The sequence below is a fragment of the Bactrocera neohumeralis genome, unplaced genomic scaffold (assembly GCF_024586455.1).
Source record: "Bactrocera neohumeralis isolate Rockhampton unplaced genomic scaffold, APGP_CSIRO_Bneo_wtdbg2-racon-allhic-juicebox.fasta_v2 cluster09, whole genome shotgun sequence".
Classification (NCBI taxonomy): Eukaryota; Metazoa; Arthropoda; class Insecta; order Diptera; family Tephritidae; genus Bactrocera; species Bactrocera neohumeralis.
Window position 1 is genome coordinate 15,505,439 of NW_026089622.1, and position 12,831 is coordinate 15,518,269.

The following is a 12,831-nucleotide window of genomic DNA, read 5'->3' on the forward strand; positions in this document are numbered from 1 at the left end:
ATCTGTAGATGTCAAGGTAAAAGGACAAGATTTTCATGTAGACAATCCTTGGATTGTGCCGTTCTCGCCTATATTGTCCAAAACTTTTGAAGTTCACATCAAAGTGGAATTTTGTAACTCTGTGAAATCCATAAAGTACATATGTAAATATGTTAACAAAGGTAGCGACATGGCCATGTTCGCAGTAACAAACACAAATGATGAAGTGTCTCACTATCAGATGGGTCGCTATGTAAGCAGCAATGAGGCTATTTGGCGCATATTTTCGTTTGCAATTCATGAAAGACATCCCACTGTATTGCATTTGGCAGTTCATTTAGAAAATGGACAACGAGTGTATTTCAACCCAAACAACGCTGTGGATAGAGCGGCACGTCCACCTGTGACCACATTGACAGGTTTCTTCTCAATTTGTGCAACTGATCAATTCGCTCGCACTTTGCTGTATGCTGATATGCCGCGCTACTATACATGGAACGCATCATCAAAGTCTTTTCAGCGTCGTAAACAAGGAACACCACTTGAAGGATATGAAAATGTATTTGCCACAGATGCTATAGGCCGTATATATACAGTACATCCTAATAACGATGAATGTTATTATCTTAGATTGTTATTGGTGAATGTTCCTGAATGTTCTTTTCAACAATTGCGAACAGTTGATGGACATCTGTGTGCGACTTACCGTGAGGCGTGTCAATTATTACGGTTGCTTGAAAACGATTCGCATTGGGATAATACGCTCAAGGAATCCGTGATATTTTCATCGCCGCATCAAATTCACACACTGTTTGCGATTATAATATCGACATGTTTCCCCTCAAATCCGAATGATTTGTGGATGAAATATAGGGATGACATGTCTGAGGATGTGTTGCATCGTGTGCGTTGTGAAACTTTGAATCCTACATTGGAAATTACGGCAGAGATTTACAATGACTCATTGATCATAATAGAAGATATGTGTTTGTTGATGGCAAATAAAGTATTGTCGTGTTTGGGCCTGACAGCACCCAATCGTGCTATGCAAGATGCATTAAACCATGAGTTGCAACGAGAACTCCAGTACGATACTCAAGCTATAACCGAAGCAGTTCACACAACTGTTCCGCAATTGAACGAAGAACAAAGGATTGCGTACGATCGTTTAACACAAGCTGTAAACAGTGGGTCTGGGGGGATTTACTTTCTTGATTCTCCTGGGGTACTGGGAAAACGTTCCTAATTTCATTGCAAAATTGTTAAAAATCCTGCATATTTACTGTTTAAGATGTGGCAAGGCTCGTTTTCCTCATAATTGTAAACAATCTAACCTTTTCAACGATGAGTGTGCTAAGTGATTTTTAAATTAATAAATTTAGGTAAAATATAGCAAAATAAAAGTGAAATGTAAGCTTATTTCAAAGCTTAGAGTGTGTATTTAAATATATAAAATAAAAATTGTGAAAAAATTTTGTGAAACAAAGAGAAATAACATGTTTGCTTAGTGCAATTTTTTGAACTTTTAATCGTGAATATTTTAAAAAATATTAGTAATTTTTACATTATTTTTGGATATTCCTCCTCCGCCAAAGTAATCGGAATCGTGCCCACATCGATGCTGATTTTTGCTCGCCACGGCAAAATATTTTATATTTGAGAAATATTTTAAATCGACAAGAACTAATTTTTTTAATTTTTAATTTTTGCTATGTTTTGCGAGTTTTGCGGTTGTGACTTTTCCCTTTCAGAAGTACATCAGACTTGTTCTATTTATGATTTGTTGCTTTTGCCATCGTGCTTTAAGACGCTTGTAGGCATAGTTGTTTGGAATTTCATGCGTGAGTTAAGGGACGTATTCCTTGTAATAGTAACAAATATCAAAACAACCTTTGGTTTCAGTCAACAGAATGGATCAAAATAACCTTGAGTTGGAACAATTGAAATGCATTATCACTACAACAAACAATCCTAAACAAACAAACATCAAAACAACCTTGAGTTTTAATACCACAACAACCTTATCTTAAAACAAAGCAAATGTATCTAAGCAAACAATGTGTAAAACCTAAACAAATAATATAATCTGTATCTAAACAAACTATCAACTAATAATAAGTAAACATACTAGTTAGTATAAATAGAAGTAAGAATCATGTAATAAGTTAGTCTTAAGAGTATAAATAAAGAGTACACATTTCGGTTCAGCTTTAACTCGTGCGTGACAGCTACGAGTCCGTTGTTGCAGTTTAATTTACATTACACCGCCTTGATAGAGTTTTCATTTCACAGTAACTGGTTGTTGATTGTGCACTATGTGCAGTTACGTGCAATTAATTGCAGTATCATATGTTGACCTTATTTTTTCTGCGTGCAACAACCTCGTCGTCCTGCAGGTGAGTAGCAATGATCAATTTTGCCCTTCTTGACGCAACCAAAAAAAAAAGCTTAAATCATTAATTACACTGTGGAACATTTTTGGGATTATTGTCTGGGGGGTGAGAAAATTCCAAGTCAGGGTGATGGTACTAGGTCAGTATAGTGAAACCCTCAAAGGGTTTATCATTCGTATGTGTCAGTTTTTTATGACCTTTTAAATTTTTTCCTTATCTTGATGTTTTTTCGCTTAGTTGTAACATTTTGGCAAAAACGTAGTTTAACTTAACTCGCGAACCACTATTATCTATTTTTCCAATCCATTAGACGGTTGTAGCTGCTTTTACACACTACATTTGGTACCCAATTTTCGTTCACTATAACATAAGAAAAAATTTAAAAGGTCATAAAAAAACTGACACATACGAACGCCAAACCCTTTGAGGGTTTTACTATACTGACCTAGTACCATCACCCTGACTTGGAATTTCTCACCCTCCAGATTAGCTGTTGTACTGTGAAATTTAAAAGGTCATAAAAAAACTGACACATACGAACGCCAAACCCTTTGAGGGTTTTACTGTCTTGGAATTTCTCACCCCCCAGATTAGCTGTTGTACTGTGTTATTGAAAAATCAACACACTACTTCAGAATCGGCGGAAGTATCATCAAATAAAATCTCTAATTGGAGTGCGTCATCATTTGGACAAGCAAATATGATATCGGTTGATTCCAGTTTTGCAATGCTTGACAGCTCTAATATTCCGAAGTCTGACACGTCTCATAAGGTATTTGTCGCTTTGGAGAATTGATGACTACACGAAAAAGGAACCTTTGGGAACCCATGGACATCAAGCAGTGATTACGAATTTCCATACTCTCCAAGGATAACTAACGGCAAGGAAAAAAAAAATTACGAAAAAACCATTTGGAAGCTCATAAAGAATGGCTTGTTCTATCGAATGTGCAAAAAGACTATAAGACTATATTGTAAATATTGTCCATGGTTTACCAACCGCAATGAAGGTGGATACCAAAAGAACGTTCCCTTAGTGTTCTGGTGACACAGCCATTGAAAACTTTGAAAAACATGACGAAAAGTTGCGGAGATCTGCAAGTACATTCTAATAACTTGTATCTTAAAAATGCAATAGCTGTAGGAAAAGACTTTTCTACCAAGATGACAATCATCGATCCCGTATAAAGGAAACAGAGAAACATTGACGCCTATAGTCAAAACTATCATTTCCTAAGCAAACAGAATATTCCACTGTGAGGACATAGAGACTTTGTCTCTAATTTCAAGTGAAAATTATGCAGACATTAATGATGGTAATTTCAGAAGATTACTTAGATTTGGAGTAGATTCGGCTTCTACGCTGTAATTTTTGACGAAACTCCAGATGCAGCAGGAAAGGCTCAGATATGAAAAAATAATTGTAACGAAACCATTCTACGAAGTTGATGGACGAATAAATGTACAATCATTAGTATATTCATAGTAATATTGTAAATTTTCAGTTCCATTATTCATTTGCAGGTTAGTCTCATCCTTCGATACGTTCACTGGGAGGATTCAAATGAAGCTGTCATCCGGGAGGATTTTGTGATGGTCATAGACGCTTTCGGTGAACTTATGAAAGGTGGAAGGATATTGGTTTAGTGATATTTGTAAAAATCTTCGAACTTAGATGAAAAATATGATATATTTGATACAACAATTACTGAAAAAAAACGGTTTTACCAAAGTTGTCACTGTCTGAAAACTCATCGTGGAAAAATTTTGTGTTGATTACGTTATTTGGTTTGTTATATTCTGTAGAATTGGCCAGTGTTATATCTAGTTTTCAAAGAAGAGAGGGAAGATGAAAATAATAAGGAAGCTGCTACTATTAAAAAAAATTAATAGCCGTTGAAATTTTATAAATCTAAACATTTTCTATTACGTTCTACTACGCAAAAAAAATATAAAATTTCAATCAACGGCTCTAAAAATACATATTCTTTTATTCTAAGCGAAGAAATGCAAAAATATAAGTTCCTGTTATTTAAGAGAAGGTCGACAAAACCGATACGGAGTTTGTAATTGAATTGGAAACCTCTAAGAGATGTGGATGATGGTTCAAAAAGTAATTCTCTTGCAACAGACCCCCAATTAAATGTAGCAAACCAAGGGACCGACTCATTCGTTAAAAAATGCAGCTAATTTTACATAACTTTTGCTGGAGAAACTAACGAATGTTTCTTCTTCTTCTTAATTGGCGTAGAAACCGCTTAAGCGATTATAGCCGAGTTAACAACAGCGCGCCAGTCGTTTCTTCTTCTCGCTACGTGGCGCCAATTGGATATTCCAAGCGAAGCCAGGTCCTTCTCCACTTGGTCCTTCCAACGGAGTGGAGGTCTTCCTCTTCCTCTGCTTCCCCCGGCGGGTACTGCGTCGAATATTTTCAGAGCTGGAGTGTTTTCGTCCATCCGGACAACATGACCTAGCCAGCGTAGCCGCTGTCTTTTAATTCGCTGAACTATGTCGATGTCGTCGTATATCTCGTACAGCTCATCGTTCCATCGAATGCGGTATTCACCGTGGCTAACGCGCAAAGGACCATAAATCTTTCGCAGAACTTTTCTCTCGAAAACTCGCAACGTCGACTCATCCGTTGTTGACATCGTCCAAGACTCTGCACCATATAGCAGGACGGGAATTATGAGTGACTTATAGAGTTTGGTTTTTGTTTGTCGAGAGAGGACTTTGCTTCTCAATTGCCTACTCAGTCCGAAGTAGCACCTGTTGGCAAGAGTTATCCTGCGTTGGATTTCTAGGCTGACATTGTTGGTGGTGTTTACGCTGGTTCCAAGATAGACGAAATTATCTACGACTTCAAAGTTATGACTGTCAACAGTGACGTGAGTGCCAAGTCGCGAATGCGACGACTGTTTGTTTGATGACAGGAGATATTTCGTCTTGCCCTCGTTCACTGCCAGACCCATTTTCTGTGCTTCCTTGTCCAGCCTGGAGAAAGCAGAACTAACGGCGCGGGTGTTGAGGCCGATAATATCAATATCATCGGCATACGCCAACAGCTGTACACTCTTATAGAAGATGGTACCTTCTCTATTTAGTTCTGCGGCTCGAACTATTTTCTCCAAAAGCAGGTTGAAAAAGTCGCACGATAGGGAATCGCCTTGTCTGAAACCTCGTTTGGTATCGAACGGCTCGGAGAGGTCCTTCCCGATCCTGACGGAGCTTTTGGTGTTACTCAACGTCAGTTTACACAGCCGTATTAGTTTTGCGGGGATACCAAATTCAGACATCGCGGCATAAAGGCAGCTCCTTTTCGTGCTGTCGAAAGCAGCTTTGAAATCGACGAAGAGGTGGTGTGTGTCGATTCTCCTTTCACGGGTCTTTTCCAAGATTTGGCGCATGGTGAATATCTGGTCGGTTGTTGATTTGCCAGGTCTGAAGCCACACTGATAAGGTCCAATCAGTTTGTTGACGATGGGCTTTAATCTTTCACACAATACGCTCGATAGAACCTTATATGCGATGTTGAGGAGGCTAATCCCACGGTAGTTGGCGCAGATTGTGGGGTCTCCTTTTTTATGGATTGGGCATAGCACACTTAAATTCCAATCGTTGGGCATGCTTTCGTCCGACCATATTTTACAAAGAAGCTGATGCATGCACCTTATCAGTTCTTCGCCGCCGTGTTTGAATAGCTCGGCCGGCAATCCGTCGGCCCCTGCCGCTTTGTTGTTCTTCAGGCGGGCAATTGCTATTCGAACTTCTTCATGGTCAGGTAATGGAACGTCTGCTCCATCGTCATCGATTGGGGAATCGGGTTCTCCTTCTCCTGGTGTTGTGCGTTCACTGCTATTCAGCAGGCTGGAGAAGTGTTCCCTCCATAATTTAAGTATGCTCTGGGCATCAGTGACTAGATCACCTTTGGGGGTTCTACAGGAATACGCTCCGGTCTTGAAACCTTCCGTAAGCCGCCGCATTTTTTCGTAGAATTTTCGAGCATTACCCCTGTCGGGCAGCTTATCAAGCTCTTCGTACTCACGCATTTCAGCCTCTTTCTTCTTCTGTCTACAAATGCGTCTCGCTTCCCTCTTCAACTCTCGGTATCTATCCCATCCCGCACGTGTAGTGGTCGATCGTAACGTTGCGAGGTAGGCAGCCTGTTTTCTCTCCGCTGCGACACGGCACTCCTCGTCGTACCAGCTGTTCTTTTGCACTTTCCGAAAACCAATGGTTTCGGTTGCAGCTGTACGTAAGGAGTTTGAAATGCCGTCCCACAGTTCCCTTATACCGAGTTGTTGACGAGTGCTCTCAGAGAGCAGGAGTGCAAGCCGAGTAGAAAATCGTTCGGCTGTCTGTTGTGATTGCAGCTTCTCGACGTCGAACCTTCCTTGTGTTTGGTGGCGCGCGTTTTTTGCTGCACAGAGGCGGGTGCGAATCTCAGCTGCAACAAGATAGTGGTCCGAGTCGATGTTAGGACCTCGGAGCGCACGCACATCTAAAACACTGGAGACGTGTCTTCCGTCTATCACAACATGATCGATCTGGTTGGTAGTTTTCGATCCGGAGACAGCCAGGTAGCTTGATGAATCTTCTTATGCTGGAATCTAGTACTACAGATAACCATATTTCGGGCCCCGGCGAAGTCAATCAGCCTCAACCCATTTGGGGATGTTTCGTCGTGGAGGCTGAATTTACCGACCGTAGTGCCAAATATACCTTCTTTGCCCACCCTGGCGTTAAAGTCGCCAAGCACGATTTTGACATCGTGGCGGGGGCAGCTCTCTCATAAGCGCGCTCCAAGCGCTCATAGAAGGCATCTTTGGTCACATCGTCCTTCTCTTCCGTCGGGGCGTGGGCGCAAATCAGCGATATGTTGAAGAACCTCGCTTTGATGCGGATTGTGGCTAGACGTTCATTCACCGCAGTGAATGATAGTACTCGGCGACGGAGTCTCTCTCCCACCACGAATCCTACACCAAACTTGCGCTCCTTTATATGGCCACTGTAGTAAATGTCACAAGGACCTACTCGTCTCTGTCCTTGTCCCGTCCATCGCATTTCTTGGACGGCGGTGATGTCAGCCTTTGTCTTTACGAGGACATCAACCAGCTGGGCAGCGGCACCTTCCCAATTAAGGGACCGGGCATTCCAGGTGCATGCCCTCAATTCGTAGTCCTTATTTCGTTTGCCATGGTCGTCATCAAAAGGGGGGTCTCTCATCCGAGGCTGGTTGTAGCTCTTCACTGGGGGTGTTTTTTACGTGGCGGGTCCCAAACCCAGCGCACAACCCTTGTAGGGAATGTTTCGCCTTCTCACTTTAGCTCGCCTTCGAACGGATGTTCTTAGGCTACCCAGAGGATACTTGGTCAAAGACCGGAAGTAGTGAGCTGCTTGAGCCATGTGCAAAAGAATCGTTTCTGGCCACTCCCAAGTGAATGGCGATCAGTGATCAGAGAACTTTCCTCACTTGCGTGAACTTCTACACATGACTCCATCCTCCTAACGAATGTTTCCCATTTGCTAAAAAAAAAAAAAAAAAAAAAAAAAAAAAAAAAAAAAAATTGCTAAAAAAACGCAAACTTGCAAAAGTTGCCGTTTTTTCGAATTCGATCTAGAAGAAACTCATAATAAATTAAGCAGTATTATTTCATAATGGCGGAAAGCCTTCATAATTTCCTGGAAAACGTTGCTGCTAGAACACTTGGCGACGATCCCCAAGAAGTTCAACTAAATTCGAAATTAGTTGTTAAAATTCGAGGTTTTTGGGACCCGGGAAGAAGTGGACAATAGGCATGGTACCTTTTTAGGTGAAATCACATATTTCGCGACCTTCTATATTTATTACGACAAAATTAGGTACATGACATTATTTTAACTTTCCTACATATGTGGCAGTGTAAAAATGAGCGAAATGATATTACAACCGCGTCTACTTTCCATATAATACAATTTTGAATTCCTTTTGATTTTTTAACTTTTTAGGGTACAAATAAAGAAGCTTTAACATAACGAGATAAAACTTGGAACCGACAGTGAATTTAAAGTATGCCATCTCGTGACCAAAAATTGTCCAAACCGAACTAAAACTGTTCAAGCCATGCGGACCACAGCAGTGACAGAAAATCGGTCAATGTGTGAGATATTTGATTGAAATTCAGAGAAAACTCTTTGCTGATGATGACATATCTGTGTGTCAAAAACGTGCTGAACCGGATTAATACTTCCTATTGCCTCCATATACCTAATATAAAGCACTTCGAAGTTCCAGGTGAATACCGGCCATTTATTAATAAAATTGAGAGAACGTGTTTTACTCAAAATTGTGTACCTTTGTACCGAAAATGGATAATATTGGGCGAAAATCAATATAACTAATATCAGGATTTGCGAATACACGGCTGAATTTACTGCATATGATTGATGATTGTATGTGAGGTATCTTATTGAAACCCAGGGAACATTTTTTAGTACGGGCATGATGATAGTTAAATGATTAAATCGGGTCAATACTACCCCAACTCCCTTTACTATATGTATTGATTTTCGTTTTCATAACAAACCTTATGGCGAATATGTCAATGTAGGTAGGGAATAGACCGACAATTTCGGTCAAAAATTAACTATACATAATGGCGGCGACATATCGCAAATTTTTATCTCGTTATTTTAATTGTTTCTTGATTTGTGTAATAGAATTAAAAATTGTGTTATAATGGAAATAGGCGTGGTTGTAGTCCGATTTCGCCCATTTTCACACTGTCACATAATATGAGAGGAATACCACTTACTAAATTTAGTCGAAATCGGTAGGTCGGGTCCCAAAATATGTGATTTCACCAAAAAGTGGTGGTGTCACGACCATCGACCAATTTTCATACCGGCTCCTATAAAGCCCTCTCATATCATCTCTGAGGGAAAATTTAATGTCTCTGGCGTATTCAGTTATGGATTTATTGACAGAACCGTTATGGGGAGTGAGCAAAGTTATCTTCTGATTTCATCTATTTTCACACTGTCGGTAGAAATTCTTATAATATTTGCGCTAGGAAAATTTGGTTGTTGTAGCTTTAGTGGTTTTCGCGATATGTACAATGAACATATTAGAGGGAGAGCCGTGCCAAATTCGAGTTTTATATCTTAATTAAGCGCTTATTTACAGTATTTGGCCCATCTACAGACTCTTTATCAAGATATCTAAATTAGCAAGAATGTAGCTTGCACGGACGGATGGACGGATAGGCAGATAGTCACCGGGATTTCAGCTCGTCTCTTCGTTTTGACCTTTTATAAATACATAACCCTATGTCTATCTTGTGTAGGTTTGGGTATACGTACAATCGTTAGCTGAACAAAACTATAATACTCTGTAGCAACAGGTTGCAAATGCATAAAAAAATATTATAGATATCTAAAAATAATGATTTCTTAAATAGAATTAGTAATATCTGGAAGAAAATATTATTGTAATTTAAAATAGAAGATTAGTTACATAAATAACTTTTTCACTGCGCACTTTAAGTACATTAAAAAAAAAATTTTTACACCTATTTTATTGCACTGCGCAGGATGATTAAACCATAAAACAAAAGCTTTGCAGGGATAAAGGATTGCTCAACTTATTCCAGTGTGAGAGCGCCTTAAAATTAGCGTTTTTTATAACAATTTCCGTTATGGCCAGATCGGACAAAATGATTACTGTTGGGCATTTAAATTAACAGAACCAACATTTATAACGATTAAAAATTACTATATAAAAGAAAGTCGTCTTAGTTACACCATTTATAACTTAAAAACAACTGAACCGATTTGGCTGAAAATTGGTAGGGAGGTAGCTTAAAACCATTGTAAGGACATAGAATATTTTTTTTTTATCTCTTTATGTTAAAAATCAATACAATTCATAAACACAAAAATTATATTTTAAATCATAAGCATTTGTTCAAAATTGATGTAAGAATTATTTGAAAATTTCTTTTCTTGAAAAAAAAAAATATATATATATTAATAATAAAAACAATAAAATAAACCTCACATCTATTTATATAAAAGAAAGTCGTGTTTGTTACATCATTTATAATTCAAGAACGGCTGAACCGATTTGGCTTGGTGGGGAGGTAGCTTAGAACCAGGGTAAGGACATAGAATACTTTTTATAAATACAAAAAATATATTTCAAATCAAAAGCATTTGCTCCAAATTCATGAAATAATTATTTGAAAATTTTAGTAATTCAAAAATAGAAAGAAAAAAGTAAACATTTTCATATCGATACATGCTTATAATTTGAGTTATACTGATTTTGCTCCTGAACTAGGTAGTTTTTTTTTAGGACGAAGCCGGCAGAGATATTTAAGATCACAACAAAAAATGGCATTGACATTTTCGCCATCAAGGCATTGCGGATACTTTGCTAGATTATGGGCGAAGGAAATGCAAATGCATTCATAACCAACCAAACGCGATATCTAGCATAAAAATATAGCGGAATAACTGGAGTGTTGATATACTTGTAAAGGCCTATTAGAATTTAAGATATACAGATATTTTTTCGAAGCATTGCACAAAGCAATGCAGTATTTAAACGAGAACGATGAAGTATATGCGTACAATTTCAAACTGATCCTTCCAAAAAATAATAAAATTGCCAAATATTGGGAATAGTAAAATAGAACAATTGATTGCAAATGCATAGTGCAGTGAATTAAAACTGGCTCAGTAATCATTCGATGAATAAAATACCACGTGCATCCCAAAAAACTGATCCCATAACCATGCCAGCCGATTCTTTGTCTTTCCACGCTTGAGAACCGTTTCATAATATACAGTCCATTAGGCTGACTATCGATTGGACTCGGTACAGTATTTTTCCCCCAAAAAAACAATGCTTTTTGATTAATTTTTTTGTAAGCTAACACAAGTTGGTTTACTAAAAATGCTATATCTTTTTAACTTATAGTCATAATCGAACAATTCAATATCCAATAAAAGGTTTTAAGCTTGTTAGCTCTTGTAAAACATATACGTTTTCGCAGCACTCACCTCACCAGTCATAAAAAGAAGTAAATGCGCAACGAAAGTCGAAATTAAAAAAGTCACGGCAAGCGATTTGATGTGTACGAGTTCGTATTGAAATCATAAATGGTGCTCTGTCCGTGGATCCCTTTCGTTATTTGTTGTATGGTGTCCTCATGTGTGTTGGATTCGTGATGTGATGGTATTTGTGTACGCGAGTTAAGTGTGTAGATTAAATAAAAACACAAAGTTATATTTAATTTCACTCTTCTTTATTGGTTCTTCTGAACTAAACTGAAAATGTCAATGGCACTGCTATTTATAATAAAAATTGTTCAGCTGATAAGCTGTTATACGATAACATATTGTGTATTTGTTTGTGTACAAATTCTGCATATGCAGAATTTACTGGTCAATGCTCGAAAAGTAATATAAACAATAATAAAGTGAACGACCCTTATGCAAGCAAATTGCTTAAGTGTCGTTCTGTAAATCAATTGTGTAAGTCTACGATTACATGGGGCAACTTTGGTTGCTAATTCTCAGGCGATTCTCTTTTGCTGTTGCCCATTACCTTCACACGAGCAACTTGTGTTGCGCAACTCTGTTCGAGTTTTTTTCTCATTCTCTTTCACTTTACTTTAACCCATTGTCGTTTCATTTTCCTTATAGGTATTTGGGCCACTCTATCACATATATTAATCAGCTCTGTCAATTAAGAAATACATTCTATTTATTAAAACAAAGATATATCACCCTTTTTACTATCGTCTGAATCAATTTGTATGGCTTCCTCCATACATTTCACAATATCTTTAATTAATTCGATTTTTTCATCATACTCCATTTTCTAAAATATTTATATTATATTATGTAAATTTGTATACATATTTGCAAATTACTTACCAAAAGATGAAATTAAATTTTTTAAATATATTCAAAATATTAATTTCAAAAAAATATACGCAAATGCAACTATGTACTACGAAAGAAAGAACACGAATGCCGAAAAACGTCGCAGCGAACTGCTACGAATAAGAACACAAAGCGAGTTGCTGAACACTGGTAACTCGGCGCGATTCTCCTCTCCTCGTCGCCCCCTCGCCTATAAACTAAGAGTTGCCGCAACAAAAGTTGCCGTGTGTAATAAGGCTCTAAGTGTCGCTACAAAGTATTAAGCGACAGTAATAAAAACTGCTGTTTACGCTTAATCGGCATATTTCATTTTTGATTGTTTGTATGTATTTTCGTGCATTGGTTTTTTAATTGTGAAGGCTAAGCCTTAGCTGTGGTTTTGGTGTTTTTGGAGTTGGAGCTGCAGTCTTTATTACTGACGTAACTCCTCCTTCCCTTGATTGAAATTTTTCCCGAATTTTTATTCTAAGTATAGAGAATTTTTTGTATATGTGGACAATAGCATTCACTGTGATAATTATTATCA